A 20230-nucleotide genomic window follows, 5' to 3' on the forward strand; every position below is an offset into this window, starting at 1 on the left:
TTTTTGTTTTTGTTTTTTTTGCAGGACTGGGAATAGAACTCATGACTTTGCACTTACCAGGCAGGTGCTGTGCCACTGAGCTAAATCCCCAGCCCCACCACTACCTTTTAAAATTTTGAGAGAAAATCTCACTAAACCTCTAACATGCCCAGGCTTGGACTCTAACTTGTGATCCTTCTGCTTCAGCCTCCTTCAGAGGGTTTTTATGTAATACACAAACCCATGTTGCTGTCTCTGACCTTTTTGTAAACTTTGAGACAGGTCTTGCTATGTAGCTCAGTCTGGCCTCAAACTCATATCCTCCTGCCTCAGCCTCCCAAGGGTTTTGATTACAGGTGTGCACCACCTTGTGCAGCTCAGCTGACAGCCTTTAAAGGTCCTCTTGAAGAGGACACAGAGGCAACAGATGATGGGGAGGAGAACTCTCTGCTCCTCACTAATTAAATGTGACTGTTTTAATTAGCTTTTTAAAATCCTGTACTCTTAGTGTTGTAACTGAGCTCTAATCTTATTTAGCTAAACCACATAGGCTGGGCCAGTGGGCGGGGACACAAAATGCTTGTCGTGGTTTCCACAGAATGAAAAGAGGTGTGTGGTAGCAGGTTGCAGTGCTTACTACAACTTCGAATACAAACTTGGCCACCGTGACATCCCAGATCCCGCATTTATCTGCTATTTTCTATGAGAGGTGATTTTGCCTTCCAAATTCGCTGCCACATTTGCTGTCCTGGAAAATAGTGTCTCTTGTCTCAGAAAATACTCCCTGATGACTTGCCCTGGTGAGTTGGCTGGGTGCTGTGGGGACACAGGGAATGGGAAGGCACAGGAGGGAGATCTCTGGGGCGGCACCAGATAAGCAGGGCACAGGAATAGGGCGAGGGGAACTCACGGCCCTGGCACTCGGTTGCAGGGTGAGAAAAGCCAAGTACAGAGAGATGCTGTGGTGCAGACGAGGAGCAACTGCTGAATGCCGAAGGCCCAGCTCTAAAGACACAGGCAGGCGCCGGATGTGGTGGCACACGCCTGTAATCCCAGCACTCAGGAGGCTGAGGCAGGAGGATTGTTGCGAGTTCGAGGCCAGCCTGGGCTACAGAGTGAGCTCAAGGCCAGCCTGAACTGCGTAGTGAGACCCTGTCTCAAAAAGACTGAATAAATAAATAAATAAATAAATACAGACAGACAGACAGACAGACACAGGCAACTGGCACAGGCTGGAGATGGTCAGTACCAGCTGAGCCTGCAGGGAGCAGGGAAGCAGGGTCTGCGTCGTGGGAAGCCTGGAAGGCCAATCTGAGAGTTGGGGACTTTGTTCAAAGAGAAGATGAAAGGAGATAGCGGAGAGATGCAGAGAAAGAGACAAGCGACAGAGAGGATATGGGACAGAGAGGAAAATACAGAGGGAGAGAGAGGGAGAAGTCAGCGTGGAAGGAAGGGAGGGGGAGCCAAGGCTGTGACTTTGCCAGGGCTCCTGGGGTGTATGCAGGGTACAGAACAGATGTGAGCATGGGGCACGGGATGCTGAGGAACATCTAACTCGGTGTCTCTGGGGATTAAAAAGCATCCTGAGAATTGATCCTAAGCAAGCACAGGCTGTGACTGCTGAGGTAGGGAGTGCTTTGTGACAAGGAGCAGGGCCTGATAGCATCTGTGGAGAGGGACTCTGCCTGCGGAGCTGCAGCAACCACAGTGACGGTGTGAGGTCGGTTCTGAGGCAGACACCCCAACAGCTCACCACACAGCCCCTTGGCAAAGCCCCCCTCCAAACAGTCTAGTGGCGCTCATCACCCAGGTCAAGCCACGCCTGAGTGTGGCTCAGCGAGAGGAGATGAGGGCCAAGGAGAAGAAGCTGAGGAATGCCATGCCAAGACACGGGAGCTGGGAAACAAAGTCAAGGATCTGGAGAAAAAGACGGCTACACTCAGCCAAGAGATAAAGGACCTTACCAACCAACTACAGGCTGTACGCTGGGTCTTGGGGGGTCTTGGGAGTCACGGTGTTGGAGTGGCCAGCTCCCCCAGGGTTGTTTCAGTCAGACGCAGGGAGGAAAGGAAAGTGATCTCTTCTCAGAAGCCATTTCCCTGCAGATCACAGGGAAATTCCCCTTCTCTTTCCCTTTATTACAAGGTCACCCTCCGTCCAATCACCAAAAATTCTCCAGTGAATTCTAATTTTGTACACAGCAGCAGGCTGGGCACACAGGGATATGGGCCCTGTCTGTGGGGACAAACAAGGATGGTAGCAAGGAAAGGTGGTGGGGCACCAGGGTGTGCGGGTGAGATGGCAGGGGTGTCCTGCCCGAGCACCCGCAGCTTCCTGGCCACTCTGCTGAAAATTAAGGTGCCCCTGATCACTGGGGTCTCATCAGATTGTAGATGCAGGAACAGCAGGACCTGAAGCTTTGCTTCTGGGTGATGCTACTGCTGACCCAGGGACCGCATTCCTAAGCTATGCTTTATCACGCACATAACCAAAGGAGGTCAAAGATAGGCCAGCCCCTAGGCAACCCCCAGCACATGTTTAGGGCCTAAGCTAGCCCACCAGCTCCGTGATGCCCTTTGGGTCCCTCGCAGGTACCTGGACCCTCTTCTCTGACTGGGGCCCTTTCCTCCCATAGGAGCGAGAGAATCTGATGGATGCCAAGGAGTACCTGACCCAAATGATGAAGTCCAAGACAGAGCTGGAGGGCCAGATCCTAGACATGTGGGAGTGGCTGGAGGAGGAGCAGGAAGGCATAGTGGTTTCCCAGAGCACCAGCAAGCATACACTAGAGGGGAGCTGAGCAACCTGAAGCAGGATCTGGATGGTTTCCTGGAAACCATGCTGGCCAAGACAGAGAAGGAGAAGCAGGTAAGCAGTTGTCCGGACTCAGTGTGCTCCTCACAGGGCAGGCCGCCCCCAGCTGGCGCAACTGCAGGGGCCAAACCTGGAGCCCCCGTATTGGCAATGCCCAGTGTCCTCGCTACTGGCCGCGTGGTGCACTTTTAACTTCAGGTAATTTGATACAGTTGAAGGACTAGCAGGTCCTGAGGCTCTGTGCTTCTAGCACGGTCCCAGGCAATGTCGCTGATGATGCTGAGGACCATGCTTTGAACTGGTGGTTCTCGCGGCTTCCCCTCTACCCTTGCTATTTTTCCTTGTTTGGTCAGGGATGTGCCCTGAGTGTTGGCATTTTTCCACCTCCCTGATGACCCTAAGGGGTCAAGCTGAGGACCCTTCTGTACCTCCCCATGGCTCCCAGCTTAAGGACCCATCTCTCTCCTTGCCCTGGTTTTCAGGCCCTGGATCACAGGGTGCACATGCTGTAGGGAACCTCTCCCTCCACGAAGACAATGTCCTCAAGTTCCAGAAGAAGAGGGCCCTGGAGGAGCTGCACCAGGTAGGCTCCTCCTGCATCTCCCCATGGCCGAGCAGATAGAGTTGGTATAACATACTTGACTCCTGGAGACTGGAGATAGCATTGAGATCAAGAGTTTGCTGCCCTTCAGATGGGGACCTCAGGGAAGATGAAAAAATCTCCCTAGATCTCAATTCCCTCATCAGTCAAGTGAGTGTGGTCACACTACACTGTTTTCCTCCCGGGTTTTGCTATAAGCAGAGTGATCATTTAATTTATCACCCATGCCAGCAGTGTTGAGAGTGAAAAGAGGAGCTACTAAAGTCACCAGCCAGGTCGGCCCCAGGCACACTGGGAAGTGTGGACCCTGGAATTGTAAGGATGAAGTGTGGTGTATAGCAATGTTCCGTGAGCTCTAAAAGCCCCAGGGAGCCCTAACTTCCCATGGCAGCGGCGGTCCCTGGGTTCCTGAGGTCACAGGGAGACCTACCTACTTCCCTAGCTCTGCCATAAGGGGCTTAGGCTCCTGAATGCAGAGCCCACCCTGACCAGCCACCATCTCTGACCAGTACACAGAGCACCTCTGGAGACACAGGTGCAAAGAGCAAGTCAAATCCCAGTGCAGATGATGAAGCCCTGTGTCTGCTGACACCATGCATCCGGAGCTGTTCTCTCTACTGCCTCCGGAACCGTCTCCCTTAGACTGTGATTTTCAGTTGTGTCAGACCCAAAGCACCCTTTTATATTTTAAATTTAGTTCTGTTCTATACAGTTGTCACTGAGTAAATAGTGAGTTAGCAAATAGAAACCACTGCTCTAGGAGAAATGTAGGATCAGACTCCTGTGAGCCTCCGGTCATAACATTTCTGGCAACCAATCAATACAAAATGTCTGCAATTTTAAAAAATGTATGCAATTACAATGAATACATTATTTATCTTATATGTTTCTGTTTAAAAACAACTTAGCACATATTATTGACTCATTAATATTAAACTCACAGCCAATAGTACTATAACTCATCCCTGAAAGAAGTTTCCCTAATACACATGTTCTTTTTCTGTAGCGTACATCCCAGCCTTCTCACATGGAAGAACATTAAGCAGTGAAATTACCAACAAAAAGCACAAAAATGTAAAAAAAAAAAAAAAATCAGGGCAGTAAATAAACCCTAAAAATAATGCTCCTTTACATAATGAGATCTCAAACTAGAAGACAAAGCAACACCTAGTTCAGTCTCAGCAGGGAATGTGCTTGTCCGGCAGTTCAAATTTTCCCTACCATGAGTGTGTTCACAAATGGCCCCAAAAGTGCCATGGGCATTGATTTGGATTATAAATATATTGATGTGTAGTGAGTGGGCAAATAGAGAATCAACTACATTTTAGAATGCCTCCTTAGTATTCTAAAATCAAAATTATAAATAATATAATATATAACTTAAAATCAATACTGTGCCCTTTGATATAAAGAAGAAATGAAGGGAAAGTAATTTATAGTAAATAATGCATCTGTCGCTGTATAAAAGTGCAGGCAGATGGGGTGGGAGATTCTACCTCTAATGGCTACAGGCAGGTACTAGGGGTAAAATGTGACTTAGATGGCAAGGTGTGGCCACTGTCAGTGACACAATTGTACAGACTGTGAATGACTATTGGGGGAAGTTTTGGAACAATAACATATCTTTGTTTTCGTGGCAGATCATTCTGTATAACCAGTGTCTGCTAAATGCAAAAGAATGTTGAGTCATATATAAAGTGGTGTTGGGTTTTAGGTTCAGGGAAATATAAATTGTTTTATTTATATAAATGTCTGGTGGGAGCATCAGGTACATGAACTGCAGAATTACTCTTTATGCTTCCAGGCTGTCCAGGGCAAAGAGGGCCATCCACCATCCCTGGACTACCACAGGGGTAAATGTCAATGGGGCCTCCAATTGTGACAACGTCGAGACTGGGGCACATGGAGCACTGGAATCTCATTCACATGCAGGTTTCCAGTTACAGTAGCACCCTGCATTTCTAGTATGCACCCAGGTTTGTGCTGCCCAGGCAGTGGTCTACACTTGCAGTGGGGAAACCCCAGAAATTTTATAAAGGCAAAGAAGAGAAAGAATGTAAGTCCAGCCGGGCGTGGTGGCGCATGCCTGTAATCCCAGCACTCGGGAGGCTGAGGCAGGAGGATCTTTGTGAGTTTGAGACCAGTCTGGGCTACAAAGTGAGCTCAAGGCCAGCCTGAACTGCATAGTGGGACCCTGTCTCAAAAAGAAAAAAAAAAAAAAAAAAAAAAGAATACAAGTCCAGTTGTTCTCCTAGGGCTTAGTTTCTCAGGGCTGCTGTAACAAAGTATTAAACTGAGTGTTTTAAAGCAAAGAATGGATTCTCTCACAATTAGGAGACCAGAAGTCTGAAATCAAAGTGTGGGCAGGAATGGCTCCTCTAGGGCTTGCAATCTCCAGCAATCCTTGGTACTCCTTAGTGGATGCATGCTCCAGTCTCTGCCTGTGTTGTCACATGGCTAGACTGAGCTTCTAGCCCAAATGTCCCTCTTTTTAAAGGACACGTTTTTAAGAGGACATCTTAACTAACTACAGATATCTGCAAAAAACCTATTTCCACAGATACATGAGTTTACATTCACAGATACATGAGATTAGAATTGGAATATACCCTTGTGGGGAGACAACACACTACACTAAACAAATCCTAGAAACAGCCTACTGAGAGCTAAGGACTGACATTTCCATCAGGAAAGCCCTCTGGTGGGGTGCAGGAATATCAGGGATCCATGGAGCAGGTGGGTAGTGCCCACCTCCCCGCGGCCATCCCTGGGCAGTTCCACTAAGCTCTGCTCTCCCTCTGCCCCAGATGGAGCAGAACTGCAAGCAGGAGGCTGAGCTGCTGAAGCTGTGTTGTGAGCTGGAGGAGGTGACCCTGCAAAGCAAGGCGACAGCCTCCACGCTGCGCAAGAAGCACACAGACTCCGTGGCAGAGATGACAGATCATGCGGAGAACCTGCTGAGGGTCAAATCCAAGCTGGGGTAGGACAAGCAGGTCATGAAGGCTGAGATCGACGACCTCAGCACCAGCATGAAGACTGTTCAGAAGTCCAAGGTGAGGGAGCCATAGCATCCGGGTCCTTCACAGATGTTCCCTAAGCCCTCAACAAGCCTGAGGCTGTGAAGGGCACTGGGAGGAATCCATCACAGAGCCCATAGGCCAGGTGTAGGTCCTTGGCTGAGTTATATAACTTAACTGCTTCACTTTCCTCATCTACAAAATGTGGGTGATGATAATAATTCTTGCCTCATAAGGGGCTGTAATAGGAATGAGAAATGTTCAATAAATGCGCTGCTCCATTTATCATCACATTAGTATAACTTTGTCCTCAAGGAGTTAGAGTCTAGTAGTAGTGATAAGACAGGTGCCTCCACACCCCAACTCAAGGATAGGGATCTGTGAACAGAAACAAAATGAAGGAAGCTGTTCAACAACACATTCATGAGTGCCTACCGTGTGAGAAGCCCTCTTGGAGCACTAGAAAAAGTGGGATCCAAAAATAACACAAAGATGCCCAAGGAAACCCCATCCCAGCCAACGATGCTGCCTCCAAACTCCCAGTGTTCACAAGGCCTTTGGAGTTTCTGAGGAAGGGACATTTTTGAAGTAATAGGTAGGTAGCCTGGGAAGCCATGGAGGAGGACAAACATAAGACAAGACAAGAGTCTATATGTAGAGGATACGTATAGGATATGTAGAGAGCTCCTCCCATTGAGTTCATTCTTTCTGAATGCATGAATGCAGAGGCTCATGTCAGGAAGCTGGAAGGTAGCTTAGCAGAAGCCAATGCCAAAGTGGCGGAGCTGGAGCAAAACCAGGAGGAAATCAGCGCCATCAGAACCCATCTCCAAGGTGAGCTTCCTGCTTCCACAGCTTCTAAGGAGCAATGTGTGGAAAGAAACTGGCTCCCAAGGGAATGGAAAGAGAATGTCTGGTCCTCTCCCTGGAGCTCTTGGGGCCTTGGAAAACTCACACCCAATCCCCCATGATGAGAGAAGGAGATTTTCTTCCACCTGCTGAGTATTGCATGGAATGTCTTTACATAGCAAAATGGGGGACACTATTGAAAGCAATTTCCTATTCTCTCTCTCAGTTGTCCTGTGAGATCCACAGGAAGGACATTAATACTGACAAAATACAATTTTCAAACATCTTAAAACATGACCCACATGCAAATATAAAGTGAATGTATGCCAAGGATTTATTTAATTCATTAATGAGGGAACCAGAAAAAGCTGCCTTTGAAGAACATTTGAAAGGCAGAGATTTACATAGTCAGCTGGGGAAGGAATGCTAACATAACTTTTCTAAATGAGATGCAAAACTGGTTAACGTCCTACAGGATGATAATACTGTAGCTTCTGGGTTTGGTTTAGTTTAGTGCTCCTTCCACAATCAGGAGAAATGTTTTGCATCTCATGACAAAAAATAATTTGAGATTTATCAAAATGCAAGTCAACATCTAACTTTGCAGAGGCTTAGTTCTAATCAGGAGTAAAGAATAAGTGAAATGAAGGTATATTTGCTTAGAGAACGAAGTCTTCCTTAGTGAGCTTGTTAAACTGAGCTTCTAGTATGATGTCAAGAGAACTTCGAGGCATCCTTCAGCCTTATCTCCCACATTCTGAATGTTTTTTTTTAAATCATCCCCATATAATAGATAAGAAAAGTGAGGCCCAAGCTGGGCATAGTGGCACATGGCTGTAATCTCCGCATTTGGGAGGTTAAGGCAGGAGGATCACTGTGAGTTCAGTGCCAGCCTGGGCTACAGAGTGAGTTCAAAGCCAGCTTGAACTACATAGTAAGACACTGTCAGAAAAAAGAAAGAAAGAAAGAAAGAAAGAAAGAAAGAAAGAAAGAAAGAAAGAAGAAAGAAAGAAAAAAGAAAGGAAGAAAAAGAAAGAAGGAAGGAAAGAAAGAAAGAAAGGAAAAAGAAAAAAAAAGAAGAAAGAAAGAAGGAAAGAAAGAAAGAAAGAAAATAAGAAAGAGGAGGAGAGAGAGAATAGGTTTAGTGAAATAGAGTGACTTACAGAGCAGAGCTGGAAACCTTGCTCTTCCCCTCTGGCTCATGGACCTCTTCCTGGCCTCTGGCTCCAGCGATTAAATGACAGAGGGGTAAGTCCTGGGATGGAGACACGAGTTCCCTAGATGTTAGCAGCCCTCGGGCCCTATTCCTTCTTGGACTCACCCACTTTGGGTGGCTGGCATAGCGGCTCACCGTGCTGCCCATTCCAGCTCAACTGGCCACCATTTTTTCCTAAGGTTGGGGACTGAACCCAGGGCCTTCGACCTGAGCTACATCCCCACTCCACCTCTTTTTAACTTTTTTGGGGAAATTGTTGTGGGGTTTTTTTTTGTATGTGTGTGTACTGGAAATCAAATTCAGGACCTCACATTTGCCAGGCAGTCCTTTTAACTTTTGAGGCAAAGTCTCACTAAGTTATTAAATTGCCCAGGCTGGCCTCAAACTTCTGATTCTCCTGCCTCAGGCTTCCACAGTCCTGGGATTACAGGAACATGCCCCACACCCGGCAGCCAAGTTACCATATTTATTTGGTACTTTGCTGCAGTGCCCCGGGGAATGTGAGATCTGGTTGCAAAAGCAGTTTTTCACCCAATATTTCCTCCATTCTCTTCTTCCTTAGCTGAAAATAGTGAATTGAGCCATAAATATGAAGAATCCCAGAGCCAGCTCAATCAAATCCTGAGGATGAAGACATCTCTGACATCACAAATGGATGATTGTAAGAGGCAGTGGGACGCAGAGTCAAAGGTTTGTTTGGGATGGAGTTGGTGACATAACCACATCCTTAAGTTGTAGGTTTTGAAGCTATAGAAGGAATCACAAAAATATCTGATATAATAGCACATGAAAATGTTAACTACAAAGCTATAGTATATGATGTGTATGACCAAATGAAATTGCATATCTGTAGGGACAATAATTGGAAAAAAAAGGAAAATAAATCCCTGCTGGGTTGGGCATGGTGCTGCATGCCTATAATCCAAGAATTCTGGGAGGCTGAGGCAGGAGGACTAGAAGTTCAAGCACAGCCTGGGCAACTTTCCCAGACCCTGTCTCAAAATAAAAAATTACAAAAGATCAGGGGCCAGGCGTGATAGCACATGCCTATACTCCCAGCATTCAAAAGGTTGAGGCAGGAGGACTGCCACAAGTTCAAGGCCAGTATGGGCTACATAGTGAGTTCAAGCCCAGCCTATATTGCATAGCGAGACCCTGTCACAAAATGGGGGACTGGGGATATAGCTCAGTGAGAAGACCTTTGGTTCAATCCCCAGTACCACAAGAAAAAATAAATACTGTAAAAGAAAGGAAAAGAAAATAGGATAAATTCCCCATGGCTTGGAGTATAGAATCATGCATCTTTCCCCCCTTTACCTGTGGTCACCATGGATACAATGTTATATACAGCTACATGATGGCCCTGGAGCCATAGACAGGTGCTGTGGCCCCTGACAGGCTCTTCCAGTCTCGCAGTACAGCCATAGTGAGTCTCGGTCTTGCCAACACCAAGCATGCTCTGGACCTGCTGAAGGAGCGGCTGGAGGAGGAGCAGGGAGGCAGGTAAGAGCCTCAGCACCTCGTGTCCACACTCAGCCCCAGGGTGACCACCTGGAGGACCAAGTAAGAGACTGAGGCCATCCAAAGGACCAAGGAGCTGGAGGAGACCAAGTGAGCATCCTTGTAACGGGAGGGCCAGGTGGGACAAGTCTGTGGGTGTGGTGGCTCAGCACCTGCTAAGTCACTGCTAAGGCTATGACCAGGAAGGAAGTTCTCAAGCTCCTTTAAAAGGGCAGAGTGTTTGGACCAGGGAGCCTGCTCTATGCCTTCAGTGGGATACTCACCACGTGCACTGCTGACCCTCAGAGTCCCACGTGTACTGCAGGATTAGCTACCTAGAACCTCTACCTTGATATGTTCAAGTACTGCTGAGGCAGGAGTATCACAAGTCTGAACCCAGACTGGGTAAGTGGGTAAATTAGTGAGACCCTATCTCAAAATAAAAAATTAACAAAGGGCTGAAGATATAGCTCAATGCAAAGACCCTGGCTTCAATCTCCAGTACAATCTACCTTGATACCTTGCCTGCAGGGATGCTGGGAGCTAGGATTCCATTTCCAGGCAGGGATTCTCTGATTCTAACATACTTAAGAAGCACTCATGGGCCTTGCTGAAGCACAAGCCCCTGCTCCCCTCCTTCAGGCCTGTATTTCTGTGTCTCCTCTCGGCCCTCATTTAAAATTACAGTCATCTTGGACCGGGGATGTAGCTCAGCGGCATAAGCACTTGCCTGGCAAGCCTGAGGTCATGAGTTCGATTCTCAGTACCAAAAATAAAATAAAATTAAATTAAATTAAATTAAATTACAGTCATCTTTATCCTGGTGCAGTGGCACACACTTGTAGTCCCAGCGCTCTGGGAGTGAGGCAGGAGTATCACAAGTTTGAACCCAACCTGGGTAAGTGGGTAACTTAGTGAGACCCTATCTCAAAATAGAAAATTAAAGGGCTGAAGATATAGCTCAATGCAAAGGCCTTGGCTTCAATCTCCAGCACCAGTTTTTTTAAAAATGCAGTCACCCCCTCCCACTCTTTCCCTGCTTTATTGTTTGCTTTAGTCCTCATGTCCTATGTGTTCCCTGCCCTGTTCATGAGGAGATCTCAGTCTGTCGCATTCACTGCTGTGCCCTGGAGGCTTGGAACTATTCTTGGCAACAAGTAGGAACCATAAATATTTGTTGAATTAATGAATGAGTGAGTGAATGGACGGCAGTTGCTCCCCTAAACATTCCAGTGGATCTGCATCTTTTCCAAAATTGACACCAGAGCTCAGTGCCGGGCACCCTTGCCCCTGACAATAGAAGATCATGCCTGTGGGCTCCTATGTTTCCTTGATGGCCCATCTCATCCTCATCCCCAGTTGGAAGCTGGCTGCCAGGCTCCAGGAAGCAGAAGAGGCAGCTGAGACTGCCCAGGCCATGGCTGCCTTCCTTGAGAAAAATAAATAGAGGCTCCAGGCAGAAGTTGAGGACCTCACCACTGACTTGGAGAAGGTCAGAGGGTCAAGTGCTGAAAGGCTGCCTATCTACAGGGTGGGAGGAGAGACAGTCACATGTCTGGGCTTCTCAGGCAGAAACTTGTAACCTAAGAGGGTGGAATACAGGGTTTACCTTCAGGAGCGCACTGGACATGGTCTCCTGCTTGAGCACAAGCTTATAAATGCTTCTGAAATCTTTTTTTTTTTTGTACTGGGACTCAAACTCAGAATATTGCACTTTCCAGACAGGTGCTGTGCCACTGAACTATATCCCGGGCCCTCTCCTGAAATCTTAACCCTCCGCAGGTTACTACAGTTGTCCTTCGGGGTCTGAAAGGGGTTGATTCCTGGATCTCCAGAGGATTCCCAAATCTGCAGATGTTCGAGTCCGTCATATAAAATCGTGCAATGCTTGTGCATCCTCTACGTATACTTTAAATCATCTCTGTATTACTTATAACACCTCATACCAAGTAAATGGTATGCAAATAGTTGTACTGTATTGCTTAGGAAATAGTGACAAGAATAAAGTTTCAGTGTGCGGTTGGTTCTATCTGCAGGTGTGGAACCTGAAGCAAGGAAGACTGACTGTATTTAAACAGGCCCATAACAAGGGTTAAATTTATTCTCAAGAAGTTATATAACACATTTTCCCTGTTCCTTCTTTCTTACACAAACCACATCCCACACATTTTGTGTAGCTGAGTATTTCTGTTTGCATCCCTGGTTCAGGATGATTTATTGGTTTCTAGATGAATTAAGTAAGATTTCTACTAACATACCCTTCCCTGGTCTTGGTCTGGAAATGATCCTAATTCAAGCCAGCAATGAAGAGCCATGTACAATCAATTCAGAGAATGTGGCTATATCCAGTGGCCTTGTAGGCAAGGGGTCTCATCCACATAAGAAGCTTCAGAAGAAAAGTCCTGAGCCATCTCTACCTCACTGCAGCTGCTGCCCTGGACAAGAAGCAGCGAGTGTTTGATAAGGTGCTGGCCGAGTGGCAGCAGAAGTGCGAGGAGCTGCAGGTGGAAGTGGACAGCTCACCCAAGGAATGATGCACTTACAAGACAAAAAGCTGCAAGGAGTCAGTGGAGCACCTCGAGTCAGTGAAAAAGAGAAATAAGACCTTGCACGGTGAGTTTAAGGAGGGGCAGGCAGGGTGGGCCTGCAGGGACAGGGACACAGACAGTTTGAGCACATCACCAAATTAAGCACAAGTCTGACACATAGTAGGTCCTTGATAAATATCTAGTGGCTGGCTAATAAGTGCTTTGTAGAGGCACCTAGGCACTCAGCAATGTAACTTTAGGTGAGTGACTTAAGTTTTCTATACCTTACTTTCTTCATTTGTAAAATGAGGAAATACTACCTTCCTTGTGACATTATTGTGACAGGAAGACAAATGTATGACATTTTTACTCCATAGAGCAGTTGGCACAAATAGCATTCAGTGGGTTTTATGTTTTCAACCCTTATATATATCACATACAGTACACATGTACCTTTTTTTTCTTGGTCCCTGGAATTGAACCCAGGGCCTCATGCATGCTAAGCATGTTTTCTACACCCCCAGCCCCATATACATTTTTATTTTTTTGAGACAGTGTCTCATTATATTTGAAGCCCAGAACTTGCTATGTAGCCCAGACTGGCATGGAACTTGCAGTCCTCCTGCCTCAGCCTCCCAAATGCTGGGCTTACAGGCATGCACCTCTACATTCAACAATATATTTCCTAAGCATAGGACTCTCAGGCTAGAAATTCATTCCATTGGATATTGCTCGAAAATTGCTGTGTATTGAAGATCATTTTGCCATACAGCGGTTTGATTAGATAATGTGTGTGTGTGTGTGTGTGTGTGTGTGTGTGTGTGTTTGGCACATATTTCTAAGGATGAAGGCAGTTGTGCAAGAGGTATCTCTTTTTATTTTGAAGAACTACTTTTGGGCCCCTGCTCTGAAACCAAAATCTCAGAACCTCAGAAACCAAATCTCAGTCAGTGCAGGACTTCCTGATTAATTCTAAGTCACCACACTCTACTTTCTCCATAGAGACATATCCAATCCCAGCATGGCTGTTGTAAGATCACTGCAATAGAGGGTATAGGAAGGTGGTCCCAGTGAGCAATGGTCCCCAAACCTGTTCAAGGTCTTAGTAGTCCCTCCCAGGAGAGCCACCTGTGAGGCGGTTTTGAGGGGTGTGAGGGCTCCACTTTCTGAGGTGAAGGACTTGAGCATAATTACATGAGTTAAGGACTGGGGACTAGGACAGGAAGGCATATAGGAGGACGTTGATGATTAAGGCTGGTGAGAGTCTCAGCCAACCAGCCGAGGTCTCTACTCACTCCCATTGAGGTGAGAAAGCTCCCAGGTAACCTGGGGGTTAAGAGTGGAAAGATACGTACCTCACTTTGCAGGTGAAGCCCAGATGGAAGCAAACCTTGTAAAGTTGCCCCAGCCTGGTGGTAGCCGGGGAGGAGAACAACTGAGCAGCCAGTCCGTGCTGAGAGGGTATCGGGCAGCGTCACAGGTGCTCATAGTCCCACAGCACAGCGATAGTCAGGAATCTGTCGCTGTGTCCAGAGATTAGAAGATGGGGCTATGTAAGGCACATGTATTGGGACAGTAACAATGACCTGGATGATGTCCTATAATCTTCTCCCAAAGCCACCTGGAACTTAGAACCCCAGAACCTGGATTAAATGAGCTTTCTTTGAATTTAAGAAGACTTGTTCTGGTTGGGCATGCTGGCATATGCCTGTAATCACACCACTTGGGTGGCTGAGGCAGGAGGATTGCTGTGAGTTTAGGCCAGCCTGGGCTACAAAGTGAGCTCAAGGCCAGCCTGAACTACTAGTGAATGCTGTCCAAAAATAAATAAATAAATAAATAAATAAATAAATAAATAAATAAATAAATAAATAAATAAAAAGAAGAAGAAGAAGAACACTCGCTCTAAAAGTTGAATTTGGTCATGGATTAATCAAAACAGTTGTATTTCTTGGACATCTCTAGTCATGGGCTGAGAACTGTACCTGCTTCCAAGAGGCAGCACATCCCCAGGAGTTCCTGTGGGCAGGCAACTGAAGGGTCTCCAATCGAGAAAGGAAATCAGAAAGGCTTCAATCCTCTCCAGCAGTTTGTGTGTGTGTGTGTGTGCAGTTGTTTTTGAGCACCAGGTAGGACATTGAGAAAGGGAAGCCTAGTGTGTAGGACTAACAAGCCTGAGGAGTGCAGGGCCCTGGCCCCCAAGCTGCTTTCTGCTTTCTCGCTGTTCTTTGAGGCTCAGGTCTTGTCTATTTAAAAAAAAAAAAAGGACCTTGAACCCAATGTAGTTCTGTGTACAAATCCTAATATTATATGAGTCTATAATATGAAACAAATTGGTCCCCCTTTTGAGCCAGTGAAGCTAGGACCACCTGCTTCAACAGAGGAATGACAACAGGTGCCATGTCATGGTCCTGGAGGCTGGTGGTCCTCATGTGCCTTGTTAATGTGAACATTGCTTCCTCAGAGGAGATGGCGGAGCTCATTGAGGAGCTGGGTGAGGAAAGTGGAGTGCACAAAGTTAAAGAAAAGGGTGGAGATTGAGAAAGAAGAACCTCAAGTGGCCCTGGAAGAAGATGAATCTTCCCTGGAGGTAACCACGTGGCTGTCACCTTGGGGTCTGTTCCCTTGATGAGGGATTGCACATCTTCTTGGCCAGGACCAGAAGGTCCATGTTTATATTCCAGGTAGGTTGAAGAGAACAAAGTGATTCGAATTCAGTTGGAACTGGCTCAGGTTAAAGCTGACACTGACCAGAGAATCCATGAGAAAGAAGAGGAATTTGAAGCTATGAGGTACGGAACCAATGAAACGGGAGGCTGATTTACAGGAAGTATGATGGAGTGAAACCTGAAAATCTCTGCTCCCTGCTAGTTATGTGAGTTTGGACAATAAGGTGCACCTCTCCGAACTTCAGTTTCTCCATGTGCTAAATGAGAATAATGGTATTATCTTACACTGATGTGACACTCTGGTTCACAAATGCTTCAGAAGATAGTATTCTAGCCATGATGGCGGCTGTGGCCAAGGTTTACAAAGGAAAAGATTTAATATAGGACACATAATTTATTGGATTATTTTCTAATATTTGTCCAAAGAGTCACATGCAAAAGAGTGCAGGAGATCTATCCATGCACTAGAGACCCAAAGAATCCATCTGAGTGCCTGGATCCCACAGTAATGTCCTGAACAAGTCCAGCTAAAGACCTAGAGCCCACCGCCACAAGTCCGGCTGGAGGCCTAGAACCCATGACAATGTCTCATGTAAGTCTGTACCAAGGATCTGCACTGGGAAGGCCCAAAGCTCAGTGGTGAAGCTAGAAAGTCTATGCCAGTGGGATGAAGGATCTGTGCCAGCAGGCTGAGGGATCTGCACTGGAACCAGAAAGTGACACTTAAGGTAAGGACCAAAAGAGAACCATGCCACCCTCAAGGACAGCAAGGAGCCAAGCTCCTCCGATGATGAGAACAGCTGAGTTCATATCAGGAAAATGAGTGTGACAAGCTTCTCCGGGAGGATCAACAGCAGCACCATCTTCCCCTCCTATTCTCTTTTTCTGCTGCCAGCAACAATCCTCAGGTGGGCCTTCCACACCCAGCACCACACTGATTCAGTTCAGCTGAGTGTTACGAGTTGGCCATTAGTTAATCTGTCACAATGGCTAATGATACTGAGCATCTTTTATGTGCCTACTGGGTATCTGTATATAATCTCTGAAGAACTGTCTATTCTTCACCTACTTAAAAAATTGGATTAAGGGCCAGACGTGATGGCGCACACCTGTAATCCCAGGAATTGGGAGTCTGAGGCAGGAGGATCACTGTGAGTTCGAGGCCAGCCTGGACTACACAGTAAGGTCAAGGTCACTCTGAACTACATACCCTGTCTCAAAAAAAAATTGGGAGGCTGGGGATTTAGCTCAGCAGCACAGCACCTGCCTGGCAACCACAAGGTAGTGAGCTCGATTCTTGGTGCCAGAAGAAAAACAAACAAGCAAACAAAAAAAAAAAATAAAAAAAAAACTGGATTGTCATTTTATTGTTAGGTCATAAGAGTTCTTTATATCTTCTGGATACTAGACCCTAGTCATATACATGATTTGCAAATATTTTATCCCTTTTCACTTTCTTGAAGGTGTTTTTTGAAGCACAAAACTTTTTTTTTTTTGTTTTTGTTTTTGTTTTTCTCCGGTACCGGGAACCGAACTCATGACCTTGCTCATGCCAGGCAGGCGCTTTTGCCACTGAGCTAAATCCCCAGCCCCCACAAAACTTTTTAATTTTGAAAAAGTTTAACTTATCTCTTTTTTCTTTGGTCACTTATATTTTAGGGGTCATACCTAAAGATCTGTTGACTAATTTAGTCACTGAGATTTATGCCAATGTTTTCGTCACAGAATTTTGCCTTCAGTTAACTTTTATATATAGGCTGAGGTCCTATATTTATAGCAGCACAATTTGAAATAGCTAAACCTTGGATACAGCCCAAATGCTCATCAACCAATGAATGGATAAAGAAGATGTGGTATTTTTAATGCAATGGAGTACTACTTTGCCATAAAGAAGGATAAGCTTGAGACATTTCTAGCTGAATGGATGTACACTGAAGCCATATGCTTAAGTGAAATAAATCAACACACATATGTAAATACTGCTTTGTTTCTCTGGTGTGAGGAAACCAAAAGTATAAACAAGGACTAAAATGTATAATAGGTATTGTGGAATAGGAAGAAAATGTTCAAATAGGAGGAGGAACTAAGGAGGGAGGAAGTGGGGAAGGATGAAGGGGAAAGGAAGAAAGGGGAAAGAAAAAAATGAGAAGAGAAGGAAAAAATGGAAACAAAGCTTTTGTGAATAAAGAGAGGAAGAGGAGTTGAAGGGAGGGTAGGGGAATGGAGAAAAAAAGAACTAAGTTATATCACATACAGGTCCAAATTCCCTATGATGTGGGTGATCATTATGTACACCTAAAATGTACCAATAAACAATTAATTCATATATATATTATATGTATTATATACATAATATATATATATATGTAGTGTGAGGTAGGGGTCCAACTTCATTGTCTTTTTTTTTAACCTTTGGTACTAGGGGTCGAACCTATGGCCTTTGTACTAGACTACATCCCTAGCCCTTTTTTATATTTTTCTTTCTCTTTTGGCACAGTGTCTCACTAAGTTGCCCAGGGTGGGCTTGAACTTCAGAGCCTCCTGCCTCAGCCTCCCAGAGTGCTGGAATTATAGGTGTGCACCATCATACCCATCTCCAAATTCATTCTTTTGCATGTAGATATCTAGCTGTCTCAGAACTTTTTTTTTTTTGAGACAGGGTCTCACTGTGTAGCTCTGGATGGCCTTGAACTCACTATGTAGCCCAGCTGGCCTTAATATTATATCTTCCTGTCTCAACTCCTCAGTGCTGAGATTACAGGAGTGTGCCACCATACCCAGCACTCCAGGACAATTTTCTGAAAAGATTTCTCTCCCCAAAATAACAGTCTTAGTACTTGTTGAAAATTGATTGAACACAAGTAAGAGAGTTTAATTCTAGATTTTTAATTCCATTTCACTGATGTATTTGTTTATACTGGGGTCAAAGTGTCTTAACTACTGTGACTATGTAATAAGCCTGGAATTTGGGAAGTATGGGACCTACAACTTTATTCCCTTTAAAGATTATTTTGGTTGGGACTGGAAATGTATCCCAGTGGTAAAGCACCTACCTGTCATACACAGGGCTGGTTGTTTGAGCCTCACTACCACAAAAAAAAAAAAAAAAAATTCTGAGTCCTTGTATTTCCACATAAATTTTAGGATCAGACTGTGAATTATTGCAAAGTAACTAGACTTTTGATAAGAATTATGTTGAAACTCTAGATCAATTTGGAAATTATTGCCTCTTAATAATATTAAGTCTTTTTAGCCATAAACATTTACCTTGCAATTTATTTAGTTCTTCAACTTTTTAACACTGTATTATAGGCTTTGCTTATGTTTCTTTAAGCCAAAGTGAAGCCTTATTATACTCATTTTTGAGATGGTCATGATACCTTCTTCTGTATCCAGAAACTGAATATGTGTCAAGGTGCTGTGAATCCAGCATGTGGTGGGCATTCAGGGGTCGGGGCAGGTGATGAAGGGTGTAGCCGGGGATCTGAAAAGGCAGGAGACAGGATCTTTACGTGCTCACCAGTTATTTGACTTAAGTCAACAAATGTTTATTGAACATCTCAATTACTTCCCTGGTCTCTGATAACAGGAGATTAACATAGCTTACATGAGGATTTTATGGAAATATTTACTGAGTTGATTAAAATATCATTGCATATTAAACAAACCAATTAATGACTGATTTTTCTTTTGTTTTGTGGTACTAGGGATAGAATATAGAGCTTTCACACTGAGCTATATCCCCAGGCTTTAAAAATTTTTTCAATAAATTTTTTGAGACAGGGCCTTCCTAGGTAGTCCAGGCTAGCCTCGAACTTACAGTGATCCTCCTGCCTCAGCCTCCCAAGTCCTGGGATTACAGATGTGTACCACAACGCCTGGCTATAGTTTATTTCGTTTCATTTAAATTTTGAGACAGGCTCTCACCAAACTGCCTGCCTCAGTTCCCGGAATACTGGGATTACATATGTATGTCACCATGCCCAGCAATGATTATTGCTTTTGATATAAATCTGACTCATATGGCCAAAGCTCACATTTTATAACAGAAAAACCAAGGATGTCAGCATGCAGATTTCAGTTATGACTGCACTGTGGGAAACTCTGACATATTTTTTGGCATCTCAGATTCCTTATTTGCATAGTAAACAAATAGGGATCACATAAGACGTGTGGCAGATATTCAGTAAATATGACCTTTCCTTCTGTCCCCAAACTGTAACCTTCTCCCCCACTTAAATGTTTGAAGATTTTATTTAATTGCACAAGGCAGTGGCCATATCCATCCTCATGCTCAGAGACCACTTATCTAGGGAGGCTTGGCTTTGACTAAATAGCAGGCCCAGTATCCCAAGATCTTCTCTGCTTGGACTTACAGGAGGAACCACCAGCAGGCCATTGAGTCCCTGCAGGTCAAACTGAGGCAGAGGCTGAGGGCAGGGCAGAGGCACTTCGACTCAGGAAGAAGATGAGGAAGGACCTGAGTGAGATGGAAATCCAGCTGGACCACGCCAACAAGAACAACAGTGAACTCATGAAGACCCTGAAACGGCTGCAGTAGCATGTCAAGGTAGCCATCTGGGAGGAGGAAGAACTAACCCCAAAGCCAGCCTGCACCAGGAGAGCCGGAAGACTCATGGGGAGCTAACTTCGGGTGTGACTTCAGCAAGGATAAAAGAGTAAGAATGTGGGGCGGCTAGCGGGCTAGGGAGCGGGAGGCTCAGGAACTCTCTTCCCTAACCACCAAAGTCTGTATCCTGGACAGCTGAAAGGAACAGCCAAAGGAAGGCAGCAGGAAATTGGGCCTGTCTTGGTTCTTCAAATGATTTTTTGCTTATTACAAACAATTTCAGACATAGCAACATAAAGAATATAACACACACCTAAATGCCCATCACTCTCCTTAGGAAATAAACTCAAAAGGGACTAAAGTCCCCTTTACTGCCCTGTATCATCAAACTGGTCTTTCAAACCAGACTTGGACCCACGCATTCATCACTTGCTAGTCAGGCATCTTGGCAGTATTTTAGGTGTGAGAGATACAAAAGTGGACAACA

The 20230-nt window shown here is 45.4% G+C and overlaps 1 pseudogene; it reads left to right on the forward strand.

Moving 5' to 3' along the window:
* The window catches only part of LOC102025770, a 42933-nt pseudogene that overhangs the window by 17436 nt on the left and 5267 nt on the right, over nt 1–20230 (forward strand).

This window comes from Chinchilla lanigera, unplaced genomic scaffold (genome assembly GCF_000276665.1).
Source record: "Chinchilla lanigera isolate Chin_1 unplaced genomic scaffold, ChiLan1.0 scaffold00059, whole genome shotgun sequence".
Classification (NCBI taxonomy): Eukaryota; Metazoa; Chordata; class Mammalia; order Rodentia; family Chinchillidae; genus Chinchilla; species Chinchilla lanigera.